The following is a 13,346-nucleotide window of genomic DNA, read 5'->3' as shown; positions in this document are numbered from 1 at the left end:
TTTAAAAAAATAAAAATAATAATAATAATAAATTGACCGTTGAACCGGACCGAAACCGGTTCTTACCGGACCGGATCAACCGGATAAAAATCCGGGTTTCGGTACCGGTTCCGGTACCTATAAGACCGGTTCCTTACCGGTTCAACCGGTACGGGAATCGGACCGGACAAAAAATCGGTCCGTTTGCCAGCCTTACTTAGGAAAAACAGAGGAAACATGGCTGAGATTCTGTCTCGCCCTATCCTGCTTTGATGGGAGAAATCCCACTCTGGCGGCCTCGCCCTGGCAGGAATAATCCCGCCCTAGCGGCTCAGACGGACCAGTACCCCAGGTCAACAATTTCCTGGGGTTCTTCCCGTTTCTATAATTTCTCATTAACTCTCAGGCTATAACTAAGCAATTTAATGAAAATCCTCTTAGCTAGGATAGTCATTGTCTACCCCGAGTCAATCCCCACAGTACACACTCCAAAATCCCTATACATTAATTCAACACCACAACCACGCACATCCCTAGGATATGCCCATACACTCACACGATTATTATTAATCGCAAGACACGTCCAAATTTCATTTTACGAATCACATCATAGATTGTCTAGAACCTTGCACCGAACTTAGTCATGACTTTTCTTTCCAACAACAAGTTCACGAAACTCAAGCAATCACAACACGCACAGTTCGAATATTTAGTCTATCATGCTGTGTATATCAAAGTTCAGACAAGCACTTATTGTGCACATAATCACATCATAACATCCAAGAAATCATATTCTTTACACCAACAGTTAATTCAGACCATAAGAAGCACACATTCACAGTTTCAAGTTACAACTCACAGACAAGTCCAAGTTATTAATTAGTTAGCTCCATAGATGACCATTACTGATCATCCATGCATTTATACAGTCCCTAAGGCCAGATACCAATCGGAACCTTCTCGGTTCTAATTTAACTTGCTTGTGTCCCTTTAGCCGCGACTATGACGTCCGGTTCACTTCGTTAAGATACCAATTGGAATCGGGAGATATCAATCGGACTCAACTCATACCAGAAGCAACAACTCACACAAAAAGAGAGAAGAAATGAGACAACTTCCTAGAATGCTTCATAGCTTCCTGAAAATTAGATATGGACGTCAACACACCCATCCGCAGGATTCTACTCCACATTTGCTCTTGTACGGGGAGACCGGTAACCTGGGCTATAATACCAATTTGTCACAACCCAACCCACCGGGCCGTACAAGCACCTACTCTAACACCTATGTAGGAGAAACCTCGATTCCCAAAATATGAAAAACATACGGAAGATTATAAAAACTAAGATAAAAAGAAGTTCATGGAGATTTCTTAAATTAAGAGTTTTAAAACAATTCGAGTTAAGACTTGTAAAGTAATTAACATCCATACTGTACAATACTCAAATCATACAATCAAGTGTTGATTCATGGCATACAATCATTCATTCATAATCAATTCATTAGTTTTGTTTCCACATTTTCATTCTTCGCATACACGCATGCATACCATATCATAATAAATTGCCATATATCTCACAAATAGGAAATCAACCATCGTCTAGCCCTAGTTCACTAACTAAGGCTTCCTCTTACGGTTACGTCTGATGTAACACCTAGGATACGAGTACAATCATCTCATTTCGGTGCACGAAAGCCTACGCATGAATTCTACCATCAAATTCCATTATACTACGTAGTGAATAATGGAGTTATAACTACTCAGTTAATAAACCTGGCCTACCTAGGCGCCAAGCATTCACAGAGGGATAGTAGCTCAAAATCTGGTTTTCGGACGACAGGACGGTTAATTTGACCAGAAGTCCGCAATCTATCGACCTCCTTACGCTAGAAATCTCTTTCTCCTTTCCTCCCAAGCCTACAGAAGCCTTTTGAGGATTTCTAGGGTGATCCTCACCTCTTTTTGGTATTTTTTGGAAAAGGAGAAATTAAGATTTCACGTTATTTACATTATGTCCCGTCCATCCCGCTCTGGCGGCCACTTATCCTGCTAGAGCACCACCGCCCTAGCGGCTTCTGGCCCGCTATGGCGGGCTGAGGGCCCCAGTTTTCCTAACATTTTTCATTTCCTAATTAACGACGGTTTGGGTCATTACACTTAGGTTCCAAAGCAGAACACAATTTGGGGATCGGAACAATTTAAACAACCAACTTGTAATTATTTACAATTTAAAGAACAATGAAGGAGGTAATGCAACCCCTAAACAAAACAAATTACCTCAAGCAAATCCTCTCTAAAACTCCCCGACTGATCATCCTCGTAACCCCAATGTTTCCAGATGCACCATATTTTGAATCACCTCAATTGGATCTCTAAAACTCTGAAAATTGCTTAAGCAATTTTATGAATAATTGTTGATCAGGTTTGGTTTTTATGTAAAAGACCAGACCAATTAATCCTTTGTGAATGCAGAGGCTCGGAAAGAATTCCCTTCGCGAATGCAAAGAAGAGACTGCAAGTGCGAAGGCAAAAGAGATCATGGGCCTGCGATTGCGGAGGATTAGAAACCCAGGCCATCGCGAACGCGACAGGGGCGCTGCAATTGTGGAGGATTAGGGACCCAGGCCATTGCAGACATGATAGGAGTCACATGAACGCGGTGACCAGGTGCACTGGTCTCTACGAACGCGGCCCACTTCCTGCGTATGCGAAGTCAAAATATTTCCTGCACCAGCTTATGCATGTCACCTAGGTTAGACAAGTTCAAAATCCCTAACAGGGTGCTTGAGATCATTCGGAACCCCATACACGCAAACAAGATATGCTACCCTATTAAATTTGATATTCGACAAAAATTAGGTCTCACACAAAAACTCCATTTTTAGCCAAAATTCATATAGGGGCTTGGAATTTTCTCAGGAGCCTAGGGATCTGCATGATGGGCCGTTCTAGAAAAAACTCTACATACTAGAGCTAACCACATAATTCTAATCCGAGCATGTTTATGAAGAATATTGACCGATGTCAAACTTAGGCCAAAGCTTAAAAACTAAAATGCCCAATGACACAAATTCACACTGGAAGCCTCGAAGTCAGGCAAACCATAACACTAGCCTAAAATGACCCTTATGGAGTTGTTGGAACTGTCTGAATTGCATTCTGAGGTTATCTTCCTAAACTTTTGACCTAAGTCAACCGTTTAAGTTTCAAAAGCTCTAAAACATAGAAATTCGCATAAAAACCAAACGGAAAATTATATGGCTTAGCTATCAGTCTCAACAAGTCATAAAAGACTTGGGGTTGCTATAGGAATGCTCTAAACGATAAAAAGAAGGCATGTACAATGAATTAACTTGGAGAGTCATTACAAAACATCAAGTAATTAAGTATAAAATATTTTAATTTTATTTCTTGTAAAAAAAAATTTAAAAATGAAATAGAATGTTACCACTAATTTTTTCACATTTTCTAGATATACAAATCAAAATCTTTCAAATTATGTTAGGTGAAAACATCATTGTTGAATTCGTTTATACTCAGATGATGACTATTTTGTAGCTTGGTATGTCATATTGTTTTGTCAATTCTACTTTGATTTTCATTTTAGTTGAACATGAATTATTAGGTCATAAATACAAATATATTATAATAGTAATAGCATAGAATAAATTTAATAGTGTTTATCAGGGATGGTTACACTAATACTCTTATATTATAATTTAATTTAGAATAGATCCTTTGTATTTTGAAATCAGACACATCTTCACCTCCCCTATACTATAAAAATTTACATTTACACCCCTTCCTATGATAAAAACCTTATCGTTCTATGAATATATATTTAAATTTCTTGAAAAACCTACCAATGGCCGCCGGTCAGCCACCTCTATTGGTTGATCGAGCCTCCTCTTCCAATTTAGATTTAACACCCCAATCCAATTTCCCTCCTTTACCTTTCAAAGCCATAACACAACCAATAGCATCAGTACAACAAATACCCAGTCCTATTACTATCCATACAAAGTATGCAGATTTGCTTAAAAGCAAGGAGTCCAATACAATTACAAAACCAATTGAGATGAAAGCTGTCAACATTGTAGATGGATATCCAGTAGTTCGTTGGACAGAGGCAGAAGTGACATGAATGAATATCATTGAAAATCTCCAATATGCAGTGGTTGGAAAGTTCTCTTATGAATGGCCTGCCTTGGAGGAATTGCGCACATTAATTCCAAAACAATGTGGAACAAAAGGGGACTGCCAAGTTGGGTACCTGCGCAACAGACACATTCTTATTAGATTTAATCTACTTGAAGATTTTGTGAACATAATGTCAAAAGGTGTATATTATTTTAATGATAAAGAAGGGTACAACTACCAGATGAGGTCATTGATATATGATGCCAAATTCAAGGTGGCGGAGGAAACTACTCAAGCCATGGCCTGGATCTCATTCCCAAATTTATTGCCTACTTTTTTTGTGAAGGAAGTTCTATTTTCACTAGCTTCAACAGTTGGAAAGCCACTACAACTTGACATGGCCACCATTAATAAAACCAAGCCAAGTTGCGCAAGAGTTAAAGTACAAGTCAATCTACTAGAAAATTTGCCTACTCAAGTGATCATGGAAATAGCAGATGATGATAAAGGGGAATTGAGAAAGGAAGTTGTGAAGATCAAATATAACTTTTTGCCCAAGTAATGTAATGAATGCAAAATGCAAGGTCATGGCCATGAAGAATGCATAATACTACATCCAGAACTAAGCAAAAAGGAGGCAATCAATATTGATAATGCTAATGCTAATAATGAATCTATTAAAAGGGAAGGAAAGCAAATTCAAAGTGCAGAAAAGCAACCTACTGTAAAGCCTTTTCCTACTAGATTCTTATCTAGTGGGAGAGTTGTAGGAGTGCCAAAGATGTGGAATGATGTAAAAGATAATAGAATTAAAAATATAGCAGGAGGTAATGAAGACAAAAGCACAACGGAATTTAGACAATCAACATGTTTGAGGCATTAAATAAAGAGACAGGAACTGGAAAACATCGAAGATAAACAGTTAAAGGGCATCAAAGAAGCAAGAGCACCAAATTACAATGGAGAACACAGCAACACCAAATCACATGCTCAGGTGGGCAACCCTGAAAAAACAAAGATGATAGTAAAATCAGAAGTCTCAACACACAATCAGGTAGCCAGAGTATCAACAAGGAGGATTCATGCTGTGGAGACAGAGTAGATAGAGAAGATGGAAAAATTGAAGAAAATCCATAAGTGGAGTTAATAATAGTGAATAACACTACAACAGATAATGGGGATCTTGGAGGAGAAACAAATGATCCAGAAGATAGTAGAGAATTATTAAAGGAACCAGAAGTGGAGTAGTTCACTGGAGATTCAGAGAAAAAAATGGAACTGGTGATGGAAAGTGAGGCTAAACCACTTTCATCATGCCCTGCTATAGGTTGCATAGAGCCAAGGAATGAACATTGGGAAGAGAGATTAAGTATTGAATTAGATATGCAAGACAGACAGAGTAGCAGCAATATTTATCCAAACAAAATTCTACATGACCTAGTGACTCACAAGGTGAATATGCAGAATAAACAGGGGAAAAATCTACTCGAATTGGAAGATAAAGAATACAAAGATGAAGATATGCAGATGGTGCAGATGGAAGCTGCAAGGGAAGCTGACATATCCCCTAAAACTATATGTAAGGAGGTAAGAAAAAGGAGCAATAAAAACTTTCCATTTGATAAACCACAGTCTTCCAGGGTTGTAACAAGGAGTTTGGCCGCCAAATCTAGCTTATCTGATGATTAAGTCTTTCACCTGGAATATTTGATCTGTTAAAACTAATCAAGCCTTTCATAGGCTTCAAATGTTAAACAGACATCATAAGTTCTTTATTATAGTACTACCGGAACCTTTTCAGCGGACAAAACATATTGAAAAATACAAAAGAAGATTGGGTATGCACGTGACAGGAGCTAATATTAATGGAAAGATTTGGTATTTTGTTGCTCAAGGCGTAGATGTGGAAGTTATTGAAGATAAATCTCAACAGATTACTTTAAACTTGAAGATACAAGAGCCGGAATATTGAGATGGTGATGACTTTAGTATATGCCAAATGTGATGCAAATCATAGATTGGAACTTTGGGATGACATCTATCAGTTGGCCAACACAGTTACCATTCCATGAATGGTTGGGGGTGATTTCAATGTAGTACTTAATGGGGAGGAAAAGATAGGAGGCTTGCCTGTTCAGCCATATGAGGTAGAAGATTTTGCTTTCTGCATCAACTCTTGTGAATTAGAGGAAGTTCCGTTCAAAAGTAGTCCTTTCACCTGGTGGAATGGTAGGACAGGAGAAGATTGCATTTTTGAAAGATTAGACAGAATGCTTGTTAATAAGCACCTGCAATCAATCTTTGGTCATATTGAAGTGGAGCATCTAGCCAGAACATGCTCAGATCATGGTCCAATGTTGTGCACCTTCGGAGTTCAGGCTGGAAATTTCATCAAACCTTTAAGGTTTTTGAAATTTTGGACTGAACATGCTGATTTTATGGAAGTTGTAAAACAAAATTGGCATGCAGAAGAAGGGCTCAATCCTTTTATCACGTTTAAGAACAAGATGAAAAAGATGAAGGGCATTCTATCAAAATGGAGCAGAGAAGTGTATGGTGATGTTTTCAAACAACTTATCATCAGAGAAGAGATAGTGAGACTCAAGAAATCATTATTTGAAGAAGACCTTACTCCACAAAATAGATCCATTTTGCAGCAGTGTCAGGCTGAATTAAAGAGATATCTGCATTATGAAGAAGAATATTGGAGGCAAAAGGCTGGAATAGACTGGTTTGTAGAAGGGGACAGAAATACTAGGTACTTTCATAACCTAGTAAAAGGGAGAAGAAACAGATTGAAGATCAAAAGAATCAAAGACAAAAATGGCATATGGTTAGATGATGAAAACCAAATGGCAACAGAAGCAGTAGAATGGTATAGTCAGCAATTCACATAGAAAGATGAAGATACTAATCTGGAGTTGCTACAACACGTCCCTAGTTTGGTTAGTCCAGAGGAGAATGACCTATTGTGCAAGATACCTACTATAGAAGAAGTGAGAGAAGCAGCATTTGATTTAATGGGGATAGTTCTAGTGGTCCAGATGGGTTTACAGGATGCTTCTACCAAAAGTCTTGGGATATTGTGGGGGTGGATATCTTCAGACTTACCTGCAGTTTTTTTCAGGGCCAGACCTTACCAAAATTTGTTACTCACACCAACTTGGTGTTGTTGCCAATAAAAGATCTTATTCAAAACTACTCAGACTTAAGACTTATAAGTCTTAGTAACTTTATCAATAAGGTATTTTCCAAAGTCATTCATGGTAGAATGGAGAAAGTACTATCAAAATTGATTTCTCCTAATCAATCTGGATTTGTAAAGGGTAGAAGCATTATTGAAAATGTTTTACTAACTCAAGAGATTGTTATAGATATTAGGAAGAGAGGAAAACCAGCCAATGTGATTATAAAACTTGACATGGCTAAGGCTTATGATAGGGTCTCTTGGCTCTACCTTGTCAAAGTCTTATCAAAGATGGGTTTCTCAAATCATTTCATTGACATGATATGGAGGTTGATTTCTAATAACTGGTACTCTATTTTATTTAATGGACAACCAAAAGGCTTATTTCACTCTACAAGAGAGGTAAAACAAGGGGATCCTTTATCCCTTGCTTTGTTTATACTATCAGCGGAAGTTTTATCTAGAGCTCTAAACTCATTGTTTGAAAATCATAACTTTGTGGGTTATGGAATGCCTAAATAGAGTCAAAGCATTAATCATTTGGCTTATGCAGATGACACTATCATTTTCTCATCTGCTGAGGAAGGGACTCTAAAACAAATAATGAGGGATCTTAAAGCGTATGAAACAATCTCAGGGAAACTGATTAATAAGGAGAAAAGTTGTTTTTATATGTTTCATAAAGTGGAGGCTAGACTGGTGGAGAAAGTTGAGCAGATTACTGGTTTATCTAAAGGAAACTTTCCTTTCAAATATTTAGGTTGTCCAATTTTTCACAATAGGAAAAGGAAGGAATATTACAATGATCTAATAAAGAAAGTTAAGGATAGATTGCAAAATTGGAGAGGAAAACTTTTATCTTTTGGAGACAAAGTTGTGCTCATTGAAAGTGTGCTTCAAAGTATTCCTATATACTTGATATCTGCAGTTGTCCCTACTAAGTACACTATTAATGAGATGCACAAGATATTTGCTAGATTTTTTTGGAGCACAAAGGAAGAAGGTAGAAGCAGGCATTGGGTATCTTGGTCAAAGTTGTGCCTACCAAAAAAAGAGGGTGGATTAGGCTTTAGCTATCTTCATGATATTTCTAAAGCATAATTTGCTAAACTTTGGTGGAGGTTCAGAACTATTTCATCATTATGGTCTAATTTCATGTGGAATAAATATTGTAAGAAATTTAAACCAATAGAGGTGTTGTGGAAAAACGGATCTCAAATAAGGAAGAAAATGATTGAGGCGAGAGATCAAATAGATGGGAATATCTGGTGGGAGTCAATGAGTGGTACTTCTGACACTTGGGAGGATAACTAGACTGGTTTAGGAACTATATATAAAGTCAACTCATCCAGATTTTGTAAGAGTTCTGAATACTGAAGAGTTGAATTTTTTTCATGGATTCAAGTGGCTGGAAAAGAGAAAAGCTTCACCAATACCTTTCTGAATTAGTTGTTGAACATGCTCACAAGAAACTTCAATATGAATATATTTCTGAGCTTTCTGATCATCCTTGGTGGATGAAAACTAGCTCTGGAAAGTTTTCAGTAAGCAGTGCTTGGGAAGAGATCAGACAGAAAGGTCACGAGAAGGAAGAATATGTTTCCATTTGGAGTACAGGGGTCCCTATAAAATTTGTTTCTTTTTGTGGAGGTTGTGGAAATTCAAAATTCCTGTGGATGAAGTGTTGAAGACGCTGAAGATAAATGTGGTTTCCAGGTGTAGATGTTGTGAAAAAGCTCAAGAGGAAACAACGGTTCATCTTTTTATCAATGGAGAATTTGCGGGATCAATCTGGAAATACTATGCATATGCTATAGGGCTAAAAGGCCCTTTCATTCAAGTTCATCAAGCAATACAGAAGTGGTGGGAAATAGTGGAAAAGAAGGAATATTATAGAGCATGGAGGGAATATGACGAAGTGGAAGGTGATTCAAGAGATTAATAGTAACCTAGTCAAACTAGTGAAGCTAAAATACCCTTGGATAAAGGTCATTCCTAACCATTTGTCTCAACTGGTTCAGCAATTTGAACAATACAGACCCATAATAAAATCGCAGGTGGTAATTTGGAAAAAACCTGAAATAGGATGGTTAAAATGTAACACAGATGGGGCTTGTAGAGGAAATCCTGGTGAGAGCTCTGCAGCTTTCTATATTAGAGATGCTGATGGTAATCTAGTATATGATGAAGCTAAAAGACTTGGGATCACAAATAGCATCAAGGCAGAAGCAATAGCCATTCAAGGAGGTATTCAACACTATATTGAATAGCAGAGAGTACCGATCTTGATAGAAACTGATTCGCTTGCCATGATCAATATGATAGAAGGAAACCGGGAAGCTCCTTGGAAGATCAGGATGGAGATGGCTAGTATTAATTTGTGGAGGAGAAAAGGGCTAGTGCATTTTGCTCACATCCTTAGGGAAGGCAATGCACTAGCAGCAGATTTTTTAGCTAATGAAGTTTTTTATTTTGTAGGTACAGGAGCAGTTCAATATCAGAATTTTCAATCATTACCATCGCAAGCAAGGAAACTTCTCAACATTGATAAACAACAACTACCACAACTAAGATTCAGCACATACAAGAATAGAGAACCAAATAGAAGATGCAAGCTCACACAATTAAGGGGTAAGGTTGTAGGTCTAAAAGCATATCAAGAAAACCGAACCGCTTTCACTTAGTTCAAAAGACACAATACCTATAAGATTCAGCAAACAACAAGATCTAGCAACAACTTGTAATTAGAATCGACCTAAACTAATTTGTGATCTGAACTAAAAAATAACTTATTAACGGTGGTATTAGTTTCGTATGAAGCTCAGCCCATTGTAAGGTGTTTATTAGGACAGATTTCAAGTTAAATTAGTGTTACATCTGATCTTATGTAAGTGTATAGTCAAAGGCCAGATTTACCTTAGAGCTAACAGCAAACATTCAAATGAACTGGTTTACGATTCTTCAGCTTGGGTGTTGATTCTGCAGCTTCTGGTGAGAGCTTAGAGACATCTAACATTGGAATCACCTCAGGGGACCAGTTTAAACCTTGAATTTGGTAAAGCTTAAAGATGAGTTTGAGCTAAAATTTGATGGGCATCGGATCGGAATTTTTGAGAGATACCACAAGCATTACCTTATTGCCGCCCCAAATCTGCAGATGATTAATTCCAGTGAGCTACGACGGCTTCAGGCGTAACATTTGGTCTTCACCATTGTAGGTAGACCTCTGACTGTAGTAACTTTCATTTCTTTTTGATGGGCTTTTTCTAATTTGGTTTCCTTTTGCTTTTTCTATTTGTTTCTTTAGTTTATTTTTTCTTTACTGAAGTGGTGGGGCCTGTGTGCCTAAACCCATCAGATTTTATTTTATTGGCATTTTAATTTTATTCTAATAAACTCTTGGGTACATTTTGTACCCATTATTTAATATATATATATTTAAATTTAATTATATAATAAAAAAATTATACAAATATAACTTCATCTGTTAAAAATGTTTCAAAATGTTCTTTTTAAAAAAAATAAAATTAAAGGCATGAACAAATAGTTTTGTTAAATACTTATCTCCTTCTTAAAATTTAATAAAAAGAATTCCATAATTATTTTATATTCATAGTTATATATAGTTTGTCTTTTAATAATTAAAATTTAATGTACTTCGTTATTGGTATACATTAGGGGTGTCAAATGGGCGGGTTGGGTTGAAATTGAAGATATTAAAATGGGTTGAAATAGAAATATGGTTGGGTCTTGACCTGCCCAAGTTTACTTTGGACTCAAATGGGTTGGGTTCAAATGGGCTAAAAATGGGTTGGGTTTTGACCCGCCCAATTTGACCCGATTAATCTCAATAATATTAACATTGTGATATTTAACTTTATAATCACAATTCGAATTTCAGCTCAAGTTTTTATTTTAAAGTAACAAATGGATAGATAAATCCTAAAAGATGTTAAAATATAATAATAAATTTATATGTTTAATATAAGAACATATCTTAGTAAAGAATTTTAAAAACGGGTTGAAATTGGAGATTGAATTGGGGTTCAATTGAGGATTCTCTTTAAAAATGGGTTTAGGGCTTGAATGGGTTGAGATTGAACCCAATTCAAATTATCTTGAGCCCAACCCTTAAATTTCTGGGCGGGTTACCTATGTTTAGGTTCATTTTTGACACCCCTAGTATACATCATATGTTGAAAAAAAAAGATATTTTAGAAATTAAGTCATATGACAAGGATGTTTAGTATAATTAATTCTTGGAAAAATCACCTCATATACACATTTAAGAGTCAATATTACAAGTTTTAAATCTACTTTTAAAATTTTTTCTTGCTTATAACAGTTTAATTATGGGTTATAACATATCACAAATTATTTATAAATTAATTAAATTTTACTTTATTAAATAAGTCATTTTTTTATAATTTTATATTATTTATTAAAATTATTTGAATAAAGAATACCCCATAATTATCTCTTACACAATTATAGGAATTTTACATTGATTACACTTCCTTATTTAATGTTATACTCATAACCTCCCATTAGTTAATCCCACCACCCTTCCCCACATTTATCCAACTATACAGGCTATCACCCTACTTTCACCTTCTTCTCTCCCATTTTTCTCACTAGCCAACTACACCAACATTCAATCTTTCGTCCAATTTTTTTTCCAACAAAATTATGTCTAAGAAACCCATTGAAACGCCTCAAAAGAGTCCCATATTGGGTGAAGGAACATCTAATGATGATGTTCATGTTTCAAATTTTAATATATTAACTCAACCCCACCCCCCACCCCCACCTAAAATTGTTGAAAATCCGGCGACGGATGGTTCATCTAAGTTGAAGGAGCGACAAAGAGAGAAAATATGAAGAAAAAAAAGGTCAGCTCTGCAAATCAAAAGGGGAAGAAGAGGAAGGGGAAAATTGTTGAAACCCCTTCTGATTCCGATTTTGATTTTATTACTGAAATCAAAAAGAAAAAAAGAAAAAAAAAACAAATGTAGAAGTTGGAGAATCTTCAAAACCATCCAACATTTTTAACTTTTGGACAAATTTTTTTGTGTTTAAGTACTTTATGATATATAATATCATATGTTTTCTTTCAGGCAGATACCGTTTACATATGAATTATTGATTGCCTATTACAATTTCAAGATACTATTTTGAAAATATCAGTGTGTTTTCAAACTGTACATTTATTGGATGAAATCTGTATGAAATCTGATTAATATGTGTATGACTACGCTTTAATGTTTTGATTTTGAAAATTTTATGAATTGTGATGTAATAATGGTATACAAATGGTAGGAATTGCGTTTTAACATTGGTGTGATTGTCTATTAACTGTGTTTACGGTATAAATTATTAAATTGGTATGAAACTGGTATGGTTTGTCAAACTACTGATTTTTTCTTTAAAAATCACATTATGCTTACTTTATATTCTAAACATGTTTTTGGATGAAACGTGTATGAAATTTGATTAATACGTGTATGCCTATGAGTTTAATATTTTATTATTAGATATTGTATGAATTGTGATATAATATTGATATACAAATAGTATAAAATTGTGTGATTATATGAATTTATCAATTTTTATACATGTTGTTTGGATAAAACATGTATGAAATTTTGATTAATATGTGTATGACACTAACTGAAGTTAGTGTGGGAATAAAACACTAACTGCAATTTATTTTAAATTTATTTATAGTAGGACACCAGTTGAAAACCAAATTAATATTCATGTAAACTTACATTAAATTAAATACTCAGGATACCATAATTACCTTTTATAATTATCACTAATATTTACACTATCTTATGTATTAAGCTGGAATAAATTTTATTTTTAACAGTATGTAATTTGTATGATTAATGAATGAACCGTGTATAAAGAATGAATGGTATATTAAACACTAAATTTATAATGCACTTCAAGCCAATTATGTTTCATATCAAAATAAAACATTAATCTAAGCGACAAAATAAAATAAAAATTATATATAGTCTAAACAAAATTCTT

General features: G+C 35.4%; 1 long non-coding RNA gene across 3 annotated transcripts; it reads right to left on the bottom strand.

The window, feature by feature from the left end:
- Positions 1 to 3,962: 3,962 nt before the first annotated feature.
- On the bottom strand, positions 3,963 to 10,576 carry LOC102598185 (uncharacterized). 3 transcript variants are annotated; one of them, XR_367615.2, is made up of 4 exons: positions 10,441 to 10,576; positions 10,224 to 10,352; positions 5,071 to 5,124; positions 3,963 to 4,253 (listed from the first exon to the last, which is right to left on the bottom strand). It is a non-coding gene; the product is annotated as an uncharacterized lncRNA (long non-coding RNA). The 3 variants fall into 3 exon arrangements; XR_367614.2 differs by having other exon boundaries at positions 5,079 to 5,124; XR_367613.2 differs by lacking the exon at positions 5,071 to 5,124.
- Between the last annotated feature and the right edge of the window lie 2,770 nt (positions 10,577 to 13,346).

The sequence above is a fragment of the Solanum tuberosum genome, unplaced genomic scaffold, assembly GCF_000226075.1.
Source record: "Solanum tuberosum cultivar DM 1-3 516 R44 unplaced genomic scaffold, SolTub_3.0 scf00138, whole genome shotgun sequence".
In the NCBI taxonomy this organism is placed as follows: domain Eukaryota; kingdom Viridiplantae; phylum Streptophyta; class Magnoliopsida; order Solanales; family Solanaceae; genus Solanum; species Solanum tuberosum.
Note: the sequence above shows the minus strand (reverse complement) of the source record. Positions and strands in the feature narration are given on the sequence as shown.